The 15,244-nt window shown below is 42.6% G+C and overlaps 1 protein-coding gene across 2 annotated transcripts in view; it reads left to right on the top strand.

Annotated features, from left to right (window-relative positions):
* The first annotated feature begins 4,348 nt into the window (after positions 1–4,348).
* The window catches only part of GPRIN3 (GPRIN family member 3), a 35,517-nt gene continuing 24,621 nt past the window's right edge, over positions 4,349–15,244 (top strand). The window contains exon 1 of one of the 2 annotated variants that reach the window (XM_064651909.1): positions 4,349–4,484. The gene's annotated coding sequence lies outside the window, so the exon portion shown is untranslated. Of the gene's footprint in view, positions 4,485–4,833; positions 4,944–15,244 lie in introns of those variants that run through there. The other variant, XM_064651908.1, reaches the window with a different exon arrangement.

Raw genomic sequence — 15,244 nt, 5'->3', positions numbered from 1 at the left:
ACCTCTTCTCTTTGGCTTCTCTATCACTTGGGTGAAGAAGTTGATGCATTCCAAGAACCTCCAGGATTGCCTATGCCCTTCTGTGCTGTCCCTTCTGTATGTATTGGGGTGGTTTAAGGTCCCCGTGAGGACCTTTACAGCAGTCAGAAGCAAAAGCTCTCGAGAGGTGCATGGTGAGGGTCAAAGACATTTTCACAATGCTGTAAAAATTCACTTTCTTACATATTTTTAGCTGAAATTTGACACAGATGCCTGAGGTTCAGCAGCTAGCTTATGGATTCTTAGGGTTTTAGAACCACTGTGAAACAGCAAAACACTCCAAATAGTATGCCCTCACAATGGCATACTATTTGATCCATGAAGTTTTCTTCATATCCCTTTTATTAGTAGCTTTATAAAGACAATAATGTTTAAGGGAAACATTCTTAAGGGAACTATGACCAACAGAACCTATAATTTCTAGCCATAAACTGTGTTATCAGCCTCAGTCTAATGATCCAGGAGGGTTATTACTGTGGCTAAACAGCACATCCATTTGTGAGATGCCCAGTACAGCCCATTAGGTGTGTGAGAGGTTAAGAGAGAGGGATGCTGTGCAACACGTGGAACGAATATTTACTCTGCTCTGCTGGTTATACATAAAGTGCATGATCACAAAACACACGCATCAAGTCACCCTGTGTATGGTATGGTTTTCTTCCTCGATACATTTGTCTCTAATGATACAGCTGTCAACTGCAACTATCATACCAGAGGACTTGCACCTTTTTTGGCTCAGCTCCCAGTCCCAAAGAAACATATTCATCCAGTCACTCACTTGTTTTTCACATTAATGGGAAGTGTCTTCACAAAAGTATAAATGTTAAATGACTGTATTCACAAATTTGCTCTTCGTTGCCCTTTTCAACTCAACCTTGAACTGGGAAAAGTTATTCTTAATTTACTTTTTGAAGTATTCTTAACTGCTTTTCCTAAAGAAGACATGAAAGATGCTGTATTAAAAAAAAAAAAAAAGATTTCTACACTATTTAAATTCAGTATTACTGTCAGTAAAACTCAAAATATCAAAATATATTGAGATATATGGCAGGAGCAGGGCAATAGCAACAGGACTAATCCACACCAACATAAATTTGCCTATCACTGCTGAAGTAAACTAAACTACACTAGTTTAGGCCAACTGCACATCTCACTATGTTATGCCACTACCACTATTTTTTTCAGCTATGGTAAAGAATTTACTTTCTTTTAGCCAAATAGTGATATAGTTTGAAGATGGAATTTTAAAATACTCTACAAGAGTCTTCAAAGACACGGCAGAAGTGTGGTTGTCATTCTGATGGTTGATTGTACTCTGGCAGCTCCTAAAAAATCCAGGCTCCTGTTGCCCTGAGCTCTGGTCTAACACATATTGAAAAACAAAACCCTCTGCAGTTAAATTTATGTTTTTATCTCAGTCAATACTAGCAAGTTAAAAAGGCTGTATTCTTTATTATTCTTAATATTATTGAGACCTACACATACACTTAACTTTAAGCATGTTCTGTTGACTTTATTTAAAGTGCTAAATTGGGTGCTTAAAGCTAAGCAACCATCTATGTGCTGCCCTCTATATGAATGCTTTCTGTGTTAAGACCTACAAAAAGTTGACATAAAATAAATGCATATAGTTGGAGATGGAAGCAGAAAAAAGGAAGGAAAAATAGTACATTGGCCATGACTCACAAGTGATTGAGTTAAAAATTCAGATAAATCAGAATAATCTAAATTTCTGGTTTGCATTGATATGGTGACACATTGATGTGTTGAGATGTGATCTCTGCATTTGGAAACTAAAGCATCCATGCCCTATTGGGCATGGGAAAAAATTATTAGTTGCGCTGTATTCCAGTCATATTATTGCCTTCTTTCCTCTTGGATTTCCTTGTCCATTAGATGACAACAAGTAGACCCAGTGCTCAGATATGACTGCTGAGAGTAGCATGGGGATTTTCAGTAATGCTATACAGCAGAAGAAAGTTTTACCTGAACAGAGCAGGAAAACATTTGGGCACTACTTTTGAGGTGCATGGGCATGGAGGGGCTTGGAGCAAAATGCTCCCAATTCCTATCTTTTTTGTCTCAATGACAGTTGTTCCTTTCCCACAAGTTCTGGGGCTGAGTCCTCCACATGCTCTGAAGGTGCTTCAAAACCCTAAAATCATCATCATCATCATGGCTATAATAACCCTAAAATAGCCCATAGAAAAGCTTCCTCGTCTTTCCAGCTGAATGTATATGGCTCTTATTGCTGCGACTTTCAAGACTGGATTGTCAACCACCTCTCTTACAAGCACTTGAAAATCCTACCATGTTTCCACTTCAATTAATTTCAAAGTTGGTTTCCACAGAAGAGGAAAGCATTAGCTGTAAATACTAAAGCAGCTGAAATTAGCAAATGGTTTCAGAGACAAATAAGGTCTGCCTGGAAAGAAGCCTGAATCTCACCTTTCTCTGGCAAGTTATTTCATCCTGGACAGGGAAGGTTGCTGTTGAAAGGAATAGCTTTAGTATTTTTCAGTGACTTGGACATTGTCGGAAAGATGAAGAAAGGAAAAGATGGCTGTAGGGTGTTAAAGTTACGTTAAAGGACACCAGAAGCTTGGCTAGCTTGTAGAATTAATTAGCTGAATGCCAAGACTGTTATTTTATATCTCAGGCAAAGGGTGTATTATTAAGAGAAGGGGTCTCTCTTAAGAATCCAGATAAGGAATGTCATCTTTAGGAAAGCTTATGAAAACAACAGTAACTGTAGCTATCCCTTGCTGAGCAGCCCCTGAGGTCCCACAAAGTCCTTGCAGCAGCAAGGTCTGTAAGTGCTGATGGCTACCTCTTCATAAAAGTACAATTGCTGACAAAAGGAAATTGCATCATTTAGCCTTTCTCCTTCTTTATCAAAAAACGGGAAGTTCCACTGTAATAATGTCAATGGTAGCAGGATTAATTCTAGGAAGTTTGGCAATGTTTCTTTAAAAATAGGTCATTTAGCAGAATAATGAAAAGGAGTTGAATGCTGACTGCCAACCTGACCTTGTCTTCCAGATTCAGACATGAGCAGTGTAAAGACCAGGCTCTATTTAGCCCTCCAGAACAACCAAAAAAAAGCAGCAAGACAGTGAAGAGAACAAACTAAAAAGCTATAGGAAGCCTTGGATGCGCTAGTGCTGTAAATCTTTTCCTGATAAAGTTTGATGCTCTCTCCACTCCTCTCCTTCCAGTGAGGTTCGCTCATGCTTGGGATGTTCAGGCTCTTAAGAGTACTGCTGATTTGGGTTTGTCACATGTAAAAAAAATGGTTATTGTCCATGAATATTGAAAATGTCACTTAAATTTTCCATGGTTAGATAACTGCCAAAAAGCCACATTCAGGAATGTCTATTACATAAATACATGCTGATCTTAGTGGCCACTGTTAGGCAAGAAATTACATATGCTATGGTAGGAAATGTAAGATGTTTTTCATAATCACTTAACCCATGAGTTGAAGAGATTTAGGATCAATAACTGATCTAGAGGGTGTTTGGCAAAGAAGTGAATAAAGCATGGGTCCATGCATATGGATCAAGGGAATATGATCCATTGATATCTACAACGATTAGAGATAAAAGTTATTAGGTCCCCTAGTCAACTGTTCTTTTTTCCCCCTCAATCTCTTCCATATTGCAACAGAATTATCACAGCTTGTCCTGTAGCTCTTTGAAATCCTGCTCCTAATTATCCCTAAATGATGGCAGAAGTGTTAAAATCTTCCCAGTTGAAAACCTGTACTTGACTTGACTCTCCGGGCACTGCAGAACCATTTCCTGTGATTGCAGCAGGGAGAGATAAAATTCCACTGTGGTGGGAATAAACCGAAATTAGATCAAAGATTTCCAGATAATTAAAGAGTTCCAAGCCAAAATATCTTTTGCTGCTTGGATCTACTTTTTTCTTTTTTTTTTCTGCAGGCAAACAGGGCATTGCTTCATACAGGAAGCCAAATTTGCCTATCAAAACCAACAATCCGAACTGAAAGCGTGACAAGGGCTGATGCGTTATTTGCATACACTGCAATTCCCCACGCAAACCTGTACCACCCGGCAGGCAGAGGGCTCGGGAGGTGCCTCGCTGGCTGGCTGTGAGCACGCTTCCTCCGCGGACACATGCAAGACCAACACAGGTGGACGGAATTGGTGGAATTGGGATGTGAGGTTCTAGCTCCTCTGCCGTGAAGCAGCTCAAGCTCGTAGTTTTGGTTGAGGAGCTGGAGAGAAGCGGTTGGTGGAGGAGGCAACGCCGAGCGAGCCCGGGGCTCCGGCGGGATTGCCGAGCCCTCCTGGGGGGCTGCCGAAGTCCCCCTGCCCAGCCCCTGCTGCAGGACAGGAGCCGGCAGCTCCCGGGTTATAAAAGCCAGGCGAGGCCTGGGGTGGGGCTGGCGTCAGTGGGAAATGTCTCCCTGGAAGCAGGTACGTGTCCGCGCCCTCCGCGTTTGGGAGGGCTCGGGGCGGGGTGGGGGCTCTGAGCGCGGCCGGGGTGTGCTGCGGTCCCCTCCCCGGGGACCGGGGGCTGCCCGCGGGAGCTGCTCCGCTCTCCCTGCAGCCGCGAGGGGAGCCCGGCGCCGCAGCCCCGGCGCTCCCCGCCTCCCCGAGCCGGCCAGGAGCCGCAGCTCCCCGGGCGGCGGCGGAGCCTGGCCGGGGCCGGGCTGCCCGAGCCTCTTGTCGTAGTGGGCACGAACCGCCTCTCTCCTGCCCCCGCGGCGGGAAGGGCCGCTCAAGTGCAGCCCTCCTCGCTCCCGCCCTCCTGCCGCCGCCGCCGCACACCCCGAGGAAGGGCTTGTTTTCCTGCCCGGATGATGGATTTCTCCGCAAGGTCATCCCTGTCCGCGGCGGCGGTGCGCCCGCGGCTCCCCAGACGCCGCCGCGGAGGTAAGGGGTGGAGGGATCGTGAGCACTTACACACACACGCGCACAGCGAGTGTACTCGGCGCCGGAGAGGATCGGGGTGGGTGCGTGGGCAGGTGCCCAGGGCGAGGCGGGGGGACTGCCCCGCCCTGCCCGCCGCGGGGTGCCGGGCGGACCGAGCTGTGCCCGGGCAGCGCAGCCCGAGGGCCGAGTCATGCCCCGCTCCCCAGCGGGTGAGGGACGGCCGGGCCGGGCCAACGCCGAGGGCGTCTCTTTTTGCCTCTGCTCGTTTATACTGGCGCTTGGAAGCGGCTTTGACTCCCGCGTGGTCTGGGAGCGCGGAAAACTTAAGGAAAAAAAAAATAAAAAGGAAGGAAAAATGATCAGGTGCCCCCCACCACCGCCGGGACGGGCCGGAGGGATGCGCGGCGCGGTCGCCACGGCAACGTGCCCGTGGTGTCGCAGCGCGGAAGGTGCCCCAGAGGCAACCCCAATCCCCCGCCTTCGGCCGCCCGGGCGAGGGGGCGTCCCCGGGGCCCTCCCCGGGGCGAGGTCGGGTGGATGGAGCGGTGCGGGGGTGCCGATGTGCCCCCGGGCGGGGGTCTGCGTGGCCCAGGGCTCCCCAGGGGGCTGTGGGGGCGCCGGGCCGGGAGGGGGAGGATGGTCCGAGCTGGGATGTCGCGGTCAAGTAGCATCGCACCGTGAGCTCTGGCCGGGTGATGCCCCCCGTGTGAGAGCCTCGCCGTCCGCCTGGATCGGGGCCTTGTGGCTGGGAACGGATCCTTCACGGGCCTTTTCTTTATCCTGCTGAAGTTGGTGACAAAACTACTGATGGTCTTGCCAGCTCCTGGTCTGTTTTGTGGTGTTCTCATTCAGCCTGTGTTTTGTGCCCCATACAGGCCATGGCTTTGTTAGTGCTTTATTCCATCATTCTCCTTTTTTGCTCAAGATAACAATGCTGGTGGTGGATTTATTAGACTCATATGATCCTGTAGTCTAACCTCTTCCATAATATAAAGCACTATAAGGGTTATTCCCCAGTGATTCCAAGGTCTGGCCCACCAGCCTCTTTAAACAGTTTTGATTGAGTGACTTCCAATGATTGGAGTTGACTACATTCCTGGATAATTGGCTCCAGTTGTTAATCTCTTTGTTAAACGGTTACATCTCTTTTCTACTTTGAACTTTTCTGACTTCATCTTCCAGCTACTGGATCTTGTCTTGTCTGTCAGATTAAATAGCTATCTAGTTTCAGATCATCTCTGTCTGCTCAAGTGTTTAAGGGCAGTAATTAAATAGCTACTTAATGTTGTCTCTGAGATAAATAGACCTGACTCCTTTGGTCTCTCCCTGGAATGCAGATGCTCCCCAGGAGAAATGTCTGGGCTGGTCTTCTCTGAGCCCCCACCACTGTCCTTGTTGGCCACCGAGTGCTGCACTGTGGATTCCAGAAAGGCTCTTGTTAATGTCACGTGTGGAGATAATAACCTCGTGCTCAGTATTCCCCTGTCTATTCACCCAACGGTACAAACTTTCCTTTCCCACGACTACATGGTGGGAACTGCTGTTCTGTTAGTTACAGGCAGTGATCCTTGCGTTTCCTTCTGAGCCAGGGTTTTCTCAGAAGCTGGTTGTCTGTCCTGTAAGGCGCATTTAGATTAAATCTTCCTACATGTATAACTTTGGATCTGCCTATATTAAAGAGGTTTTTTCCCTCTTCCTGTCACTTCAGTTCTAGGGAATCTGCAGCTTGGGAATCACAAGAGACCTCTGGTGTCCTCTAGAAGTCAAAAGAATTTCTTTTCTTGGGACCTTCATCCTAAAAAGTCTGTCTTCTTCTTGGTAGTGCTCTAGGTGACCCTAAAGTTATTTGAAATTTACTGGAGGAGAAGTTATACCTAGTAATATACAAACTGCAAACTGAAAGTGCCCACTACAGTGACTTATTTTTGTAACTGCTTTTGTTCAGCTGTGCCTCCAAGTGTTGGAGAGAAAGAGAATTGCTTTCCTGTCTTGGAGAGCTGTAAATACCACTACTGGGTATAATGTCTAGGCTAACACATACAGTTTCATTATGTTGCAAGTCTTGAGCTTGAATGTTGTGAGTTTTACTTGGTCTGAAGTATGCTTAAGCCTGGATTTATAGCTCTCTCTAGAAAGAACAGTATCTGAAAGTACAGGCCAGACGTAGGTGGTTTTGACAGGATATTGTCAGTTGTTCCAGTAGCGTGTAGCATCTCCATGAAAGGATGAGATTTAGTAGTCTGAAAGCACCTGCTGTGGGAGATAATATAAAATAAAGTTCTTTGAAATGGACTCTTTGGGTTGGGACTTTTTTGTTTCTGGGGATGGTGTGTTAGTAACTACCTTGATTTACCCTGTCTACAAACTTAGTGCACGGTGAGGGAGGGTGATGTAAGGTCCAAAAGTTAAAGACCTGTACATGCAGACCATCCCATGCAGTAAGTGACATGATGATGCTTATAAGTAAGGTTGGTTTGCATGAATTAAGGTACCAGGTTTCAGCCTTTAGAATGATCTAATTGTCTTCAAAGTGCTAGAATTCAGGAAAGTATATTCTGATTGTGTAATGACTTAAATGTCAGGACAATGAGGATTCTTGAATTTCATGAGGATTTTTTCATTACAAGTCCTGAAAATGTCTCTTTAGAAGATTTCCCTAAGTATAAATAGTGGTAGACTCTTAAAAGGTCTGAAAAGTCATTACAGAGCTCAGATATCACATCTGATTGAATAAAGTACCACTGAGCTCTAGAATTATGGTGAATTTTCTACAGTCTGGTGTCAGCATCTTAGGAATTGTTTATACAATTGTATATATGAAATTTTGAGATGTTATTACCTGAGAGGTAATACCCTCACCCATTCAAACTCAGCTTCTGTGCCCCAAATTAGGGGATATCTGAGTTTTTTCAACATAGGCTTCCTCTTCTCAAGGTCACACCTTGTCTTCAATTCCTTTCACAATCAGAAGAGCATTTGTATGTTTCTATAGGGTGGCTGGTCCCAAAAGTTATAAATTTCTAAGTTATGATGTCTGCCCAGGGTTAGCCCAGCATTAAGATTAGTGGCTGTTAATTAATCCTACAGGACCAGGACAGACAAACAGACAGAAGATAGTATTTTTGAGTCTCAGACTTGCTGAAGTCTCTCCAGAAAGTGCTAGGTTAGAGTTAGATTTCTTTAGCAAAATGTGTTGGCAGTAGTAAACCTTGTCAGATTTGGGTCCTGCAGCTGTTACTGCCACCTTTATTTTTAACAATATAAACTCTCTCTGTCAGACACAGCCAGAGCTAAGGAGAACAACATCCTGCCTCCAGTTTGTGAAATCGTCACTGATGTGGGAGTACAAGCAAGCTGCTTCCAGTCTCACAGCTACAGAGCGACATTTCGTAACTCATGATTGCGCTTCTAGCAGCGCATCACTTCTTAATTTATAACTCCCACATTAAAGGCAGAGTTGGGATATAGGCTAAATCTGATGCCTTTGTGGATTTAAGAGCAATCCTGGATTAAGAGCTGACATTATCTAAGGGTATGTAACAACTTCATAGCTGATAAAACTTTCATAACTGCTGCACAGTGTTATGAACTGGTTCTATTAGTGCAAAATTCTTTAAAATTAGTTGTGTTGCTACTGGCAGTATTTTCATATTATTATGGCAGGTTAGCAATGTAACAAAAGCCTCCTATAGTTGTTTCTGTATTAACCTTGGATATGAATTGGGTGCCCTCATTGTAAGCCGCAGTCCTACATGACAGGATGTCTAAACTGATCCCATATTTGGTCTTACACATTGGATCATTTAGGTAAACATAACCTTTTTGAGAGAACAAAAAAAGAAAGACTGGTAATTTTACTGGGGGAAAACAATTTCTGGACATGTTCTGAATGAAATTAAATTACTGTCCAGTAGGAAAACCTTTTGAGAGCATATCTGAGTATAGTTAACTTTTGCAAATAGTAAAAATAGTAAAGGTCTACATATATCTCTTTTATTATATACATGGACTTTGAACTTGGTAACAGTTCTATAGAAACAAAGGCTGGTGCCGATTAAAAATTTAATCACACGTGATCAGTTACTTATTAATGTTGAGCGATTTGTCTCTTGGGAGTCCAGGGCTAAGAGTTCGCATTTGTAAACTGGCAGCAGATCCTAGAGGGTAGAGGTGTCAGCATGCTGCTGAATAAGTAGGGAAAAATTGCAATGCCAACACTTGGAACTCCATGTGGGGTGTGGAGGAGAGAGGTGAAGGGAAAGGTGGGCACCAAATGACCAGAAATCAGCCTTAATACCATTTTGCCCCTATTTGTCCTCTGTCAGTGGACACATGTACATGAGGAAAGTAATTAAGTCGAGGGAAGAATGCCAACAATCACAAATATTACAATGAGTTGTGGTAGGGTGCTGCAGGTGTGTCCACAGTGGGCAGATATTGAATTCTTTCCCCTGCCCCCCATTTCTGACTCCATGATCCTGTGTAACAAAACTTGGTGGCAGGTATGGAAGCTATTACGACAACCAATATCAACCAGACATCCAGGAAGGTACAGTTATATATTGAATGATCCAGGAAAAAGAGTGTATCTGTTATATCTGTGACTGTGTTAGCAACACCCATTACTTCTACTGTTTATTTTACTGTATTTATTATACATTAGTAAAATGTTGTACTGACAGTTGCGTTTGCTTGTTTCTTTGCCTGTTTTCCTCCATCTGACAGTAGTTTTCTTAGAACAAGAGAGAATTAATCGAGGGGGAGACAGACACCCCAGTGCTTTGTTAAACTATTAGCATCTGTGCTATCAGCATCTCTACGTAATATTAGTATCTGTATCTAACATAGGGGAGACCAGCTCTGAGCTGAGACAAAAAGCTTGTATCACTTGGCAAATGATAACAATTCATTTCCCAAGCTAAGTTATATCATTCGTGTCTAGCTTTGGATAAGAAATATTCTGCTGAGGGAGTGGAGAAAAAGTTTTTTAGAAGAGGATCAAAGGAAGAATGTATTCTGAGATATTTATCATCTCTGCCTCAATGCAACCCTCACAGTCACTACTTAGGAAACAAACTCAACTATGATAAAATAGATATGAAGCACTTTGCTAGATAGGAATCTTCACTGTGGTCTGGTGACCTTCTGATCCAGGGAGCAGCAGTATTGCTATGTCTGAAATTATTCATATTGTCTATGGATTGATCAGAGTTACACAGGAATAACTTATGCCCTCTCATTTGTGTGCCTGTACATTAATGCACACACAAATGGGGGGAAGAGCAGAGTTTCCTGAAGCATTGGTAGTCTGGCAAATTCCGGCAAGAGCTAATAAAGCTATCTCAGTGCTTCAATCAGCTACAACTACGTATTTTTTCAACTAAAGCATAGATTAGGACTGAAGTAACTAGTGTAGGAAAGGTTGCTTGAAGATTGCCTGCAACCAGAAGTATTGTTATTGTTTGAAAAAAGTATATACCAAACATAAGCAGAATGTAGTGACGAAACGTTCAGGCAGATCTTACTATTTGCCCTCTTTCTGAGCTTTTTTTTCTTCTAAATGGACAAGGTGTTTCTAAAAATTTGAGAAGTAATATTTGCTTGAATTCTCTCTGTGACATCTGTATCTTGAGATTCTGCTGTAGCTCAGTGGTGGTAATGAATATTGTCAGCTCTTCAAAATCATCATGCAATTATCACCAGTTGGCACTTTGTCCTGAAAAAGAGGATGGCTTTCTTTATGCCCATGTGGCTTTCTTCTTCTTTTTGAGAAAGTTGAACAAATATTGGCTATTGTGATCGGCATCCCAGATTGCATTCTAGCTGTGAAAATCTCTTTCCCAGTGATGCTAATGTGCAAACAAACAAAAATCTCAGTTTTTTAGAATGGAATTCAAAAAAAGAAAAAAGGTAAAATGAAACAAGGAGCTGTGCAATTATTTTTACTGCTTTTCATGCAAGAACCCTAACAAATTCAAATAGAGGGCATGAATACTATGCTACATTATGACTAATCTTAAAAGTATACTGTAAAAAGCAATGGCTTATCTCAAGTGATGACAGTGAAGTCAGTGAAGAATTAATTCAGAAATTTTTCAGTGACTCCAGGACCCCTTTTTACATGCAAGACTATACCTGCTGCTCCATGCTATAATCACTAGAAAGCTAAGAAAATCAGTCAAGATGTTATCATGGAAACAGCAGGAATTTCCAACACAGGATAACGAAGGTTCTGATGTTTACCTTACGTTTGATAAACAGGAGTCGATTCATTAACATTTATGTAGGAAAAAAAAATTATGTGGTTAGGCATAAGTTTCAGATGGATGGGTTTTTCCTTTCCTGGGTGAAACAGAGAAGGAAAAGAACAGTAGACTGGTTACTAATCTGATTTTACATGGGTTTGGGAAGAGATGAGTGTTCCTGTTGGTAGCAGGTAGAGCTGCTGTGTGGTTTCTCTGGTCAGGGAAGGATGATGTCTGGCAGCTTTGGGGTGAGCATAGTCCCTTAACTGAAAGCCAGCCTGACTGAAAAGGATTTTCTACTCACAGGCAGTCATTTTGTCATAGTAAAGAAACTGTAAAACATTTTGAAGTCCTGGAGTGGTGAAGGTGTGCTGCCAGTGAGATCTTAGTTCACAAAGTAGCTTGTCTGCTCAGTGCTCAGGGAACAGTCCCTCCCCTTCCATAGGGCTCCAGGACTCTGACTGTGGAGTTTTGCCAAAGACAGGATCAAACAACAGAGTAAATCTGGAAAATTGGTATAATGGACTAGATAAGAAAGCTTCTAGTGAAGAAGATGATATGGACAGGGCACTTGCATTTTAGCAAGCTCCCATTTTCTTAGACTGCTGGAGCTACAATTCAGAGCAGCTTTTAGGATGGCCTTTGGGCACAGAGAAATGTATTAGATATCACCAGGTCCCAACTTCATAAAGCAGAGAGATGTAAAAGTCCTATAAATCTTCCCAGCTCAGCTCTCCTAGAAGCAGTCTGGCTGTTGGAGTTAGCTAGTCCTTTGGCTAGAAAATGTTGAAGGATAATCACCCCTTAGTATTTAATAAACTAAAGAGTCACTTTCATTCATGTCCCTCTCCTTCCTCTGAAACATCAGTTTCATGAAAAACTTCACGCAGTTGAAAGATTAAGCTTGAGATGAATCATTAGGAAAATTATTAAATATAATAAGCTTGCTAGGGAGTGTGGTAAGAGGTAGAAGTAATGTGATAAAATACTTGTCAGACAGATGATGCTCTTGAGAAGAGCTGTATGGAAACAAGATGACAGAATTATTCTACTCTGAAAGGCTGGTATTTCACAACTCTTTATGATACTGCAGCATACCACAACATCTCCATATTTATTAAAATATGTTAATCCTGCCCTTGAGGTTAATAATTTGGGAATATCTGTTAAAAGCCAGTAAAGAGGCTATGAAGGTTTGCATGAGTTCAAGAACCCAGATTTCTGCTCAAGCTAAACAGTAGCCTTACAAGATCTCCCATTTCAGTACTGTATAAAAATAACATAGTTTTTGTTCAGTCCATAGGGACAGGTATCCGAATTACAAATTCAGCTATGGTTTGACAATTCTTAGTTGCAGCACCAAAGGCATTTTCACAGAAAGGGCAAGTGGTATTTCAAAGAGTCATCTCAAGTCCATGGTATGGCAGAATAAAGTGGCCAGCCTTTCGGGTCCCTGCCTGCTGTCTAGTTCTTCAAATAAACCTGTTCATGCCATAAGCACAAGCATTAGTGGCTGCAAATGTGCTTTCACCTACCTCAGCCAAGAGCTGATTAGACTTGGAAGACCATACCAGCATGTGATGACTTTGGGTCAGGACTGTGCAGAATTTGTGCTGTTTATCTCATGCCTGAGAACATAGGGTTCATCAGCTAAATTCAGCCTGTAGTTTTGGCCATGCGCTAATTGTGCAAAAAATGCATGAGGATGCATTGCAGACTATGACTGAGGAATAAAAGCTGTTCATTCATTTTGGAGCTTTCAAGTCAAGCAAGCTCCATCAGGAGATGCAGACAAAAGTTTTAACAAATGGGTATTACAAAAGGATTAGCTTCATTAATTTAGTTGCTTGTGCTTTTGGCACTCGGGAATTAATCCAGCCTTTATTGATTGTTTGAGTCTCAATTAGCTTGATGGAAGGGGAAGGGACAAGCAGCTTCCTCCTGCATTTGGCAAGCACAGAAACTAACAGAGATAGTCTTGCCTTTGGTGAGAAGAGGGGTCTTTAACTCCTTTCTGGGTTCAGTGTTCACATCAACTTAAAGGGAACAATCCAAACCTCAAGTCATGGGGCGACAGTGCAATAAATATCCTGTAAGGCCTGGGAGCCTTCCCTCACAAATACTCATCTATTAAATGGTCTGTTTGAGAATTGCTTGCAGCTGGACCGTGCTTGGCCATTATCAGAGAGACATGTGCAGATGATATTGGGAAATAGGAGAACAGTATTTATCCAGTTCAAAGGATGCTCTTAATATGAAGGGCCTCAGGGGAATATTGCTTGGAAAACATATTTTCATAATAAAATGACCTATTTTAGAATTACAGTTTTCCATGCTGGAGGGGACAGGAAGGTGGGAGGAGGCTTGCCAAAGAAATGGATAATAAGCACACTCACACTTGCTCTGAATGAGAAGATGCATGGACTGTTATATTTTTATATATACATATAAAATATATTAATAAGATAGCACCCTGTTTTGTTTTGGGTTTTTTTGGGGGGGTTTGTTTCTTTGTTTTTTGGGGTGTTTTTTGTGTGGGTTTTTTGTTTAGTTGTTGTTTAGTTTTGTGGGGGGTTTTGTGTGTGTGTTTTTCTTTGGTTTTTTTTGTTTGTTTGTGGGGGTTTTTTTGTTTTGGGGGGTTTTTTGGTGGGTTTTTTTGGGGTTTTTTTAGCTAGATTACTGCATGCAGGCTATTTGTTTGTGTCTGCTGTATCCAGATTGGCATGCCTGCAGGAATGTGAGCAGAGCTTCCTACTAGCAGCCAACTCAAACATGCGGATGACAAGGAGAAAATCCACAAAATGTCTGAGCCACTCCTTGAAAAGCTTTAGGAGAAGAAAAGTGAAGTAAAAGGACAACAAAGCTAATAATAGTTTTAAGTATCTACCAAGAAAACAAGCTTCGATTACATTACATTTATAATACTATGATCCCTAGTAATGAGCTCCATAAAAGAAGTGTTATTTGCTGTTACTCATCACTTCCATCTGTATGGATGCTCCAACACAACCCATGTGGTGTTGTTCCTCCATGAGCAGAGCCTGCCTTCTGGTGATTAATGAATCCCACCTACTCAGCCTCAGTTTGTCTCATATTTGTCTGTTGAAACTTTTCTTCTTTTTCAGTGTGATTTATAATCTCAATTTCAGCAATCAAATGAGTCTTTAATGACCACAAGTTCAACTAGTTGGCAATCAAAGCCACACCTGTTATTCTAAAAATCACATCGGAGTCTGTAGCTAACATGCTGCTCAGAAAAAGAAACTTAATTAGATAGGTGAAATTTGACCTTGAAGTTAAAGGCTGTAATTCCTTTGATGCAAACCCCTTTAATGAACCTGCTGTAGTTCATTTGAGGTATAAATTTGGCCTTTTACCAGAGGTATATAACCAGAGTTATTAAATTAATATGAAACTGTTCCAAACACCATAGTTGCCATTCTGACAGGAAGCCAAACAACATCATCCTTTCAGTCATCCTATCTTAGCTGATTCATAGTGAATGTAGAGCAGATGAGGTAAAAATGAATGGACATAATATTCAGCTGTGATACTTCAGCCAGCCAGTGACGTGCACTTTGAAATCCTTGTCCTCTACAGTCTTTAGTGATGGTCCTGAAATACTATTGGCTTGAACAGTGAACAGAGCAATGGTGCACCCTAAACAGCAGATGATGATAATGAACTCTCAAGAGTAAAAAGTTTAAGTGTACCAAGACTCCTGCAAATCTGGAACCCATATCCATTGTGCTGGATGCAGTGTGCTGAGCAGAAGGTTCCAAACCCAAAGTTTCCTATGCAATGGTTTGTTGCAGTAGCTTTCTATCATTGAACTTAAGAAAGACTATAGTGGTAGAAAATTTGCAGAGAAAAAGACACTGAGCAGGTCTTGTGACACACCTTCTGAGTTCTGTGTCTGGTTTCAGAAAGGACTGTTCTGATTGCTTCCTGCAGTTTTCCTCATGCTTCTTTGAACCTTTTTCTGGCTAGGTTAATGGTTCAGCATCTCATATCTTGAATGGAAACATGTGTGTAAAAGTGCCTGTTTTGTAGCAG

The sequence above is a fragment of the Pseudopipra pipra genome, chromosome 4 (assembly GCF_036250125.1).
Source record: "Pseudopipra pipra isolate bDixPip1 chromosome 4, bDixPip1.hap1, whole genome shotgun sequence".
Classification (NCBI taxonomy): domain Eukaryota; kingdom Metazoa; phylum Chordata; class Aves; order Passeriformes; family Pipridae; genus Pseudopipra; species Pseudopipra pipra.
This window is presented reverse-complemented; position numbering and strand designations above follow the sequence as displayed.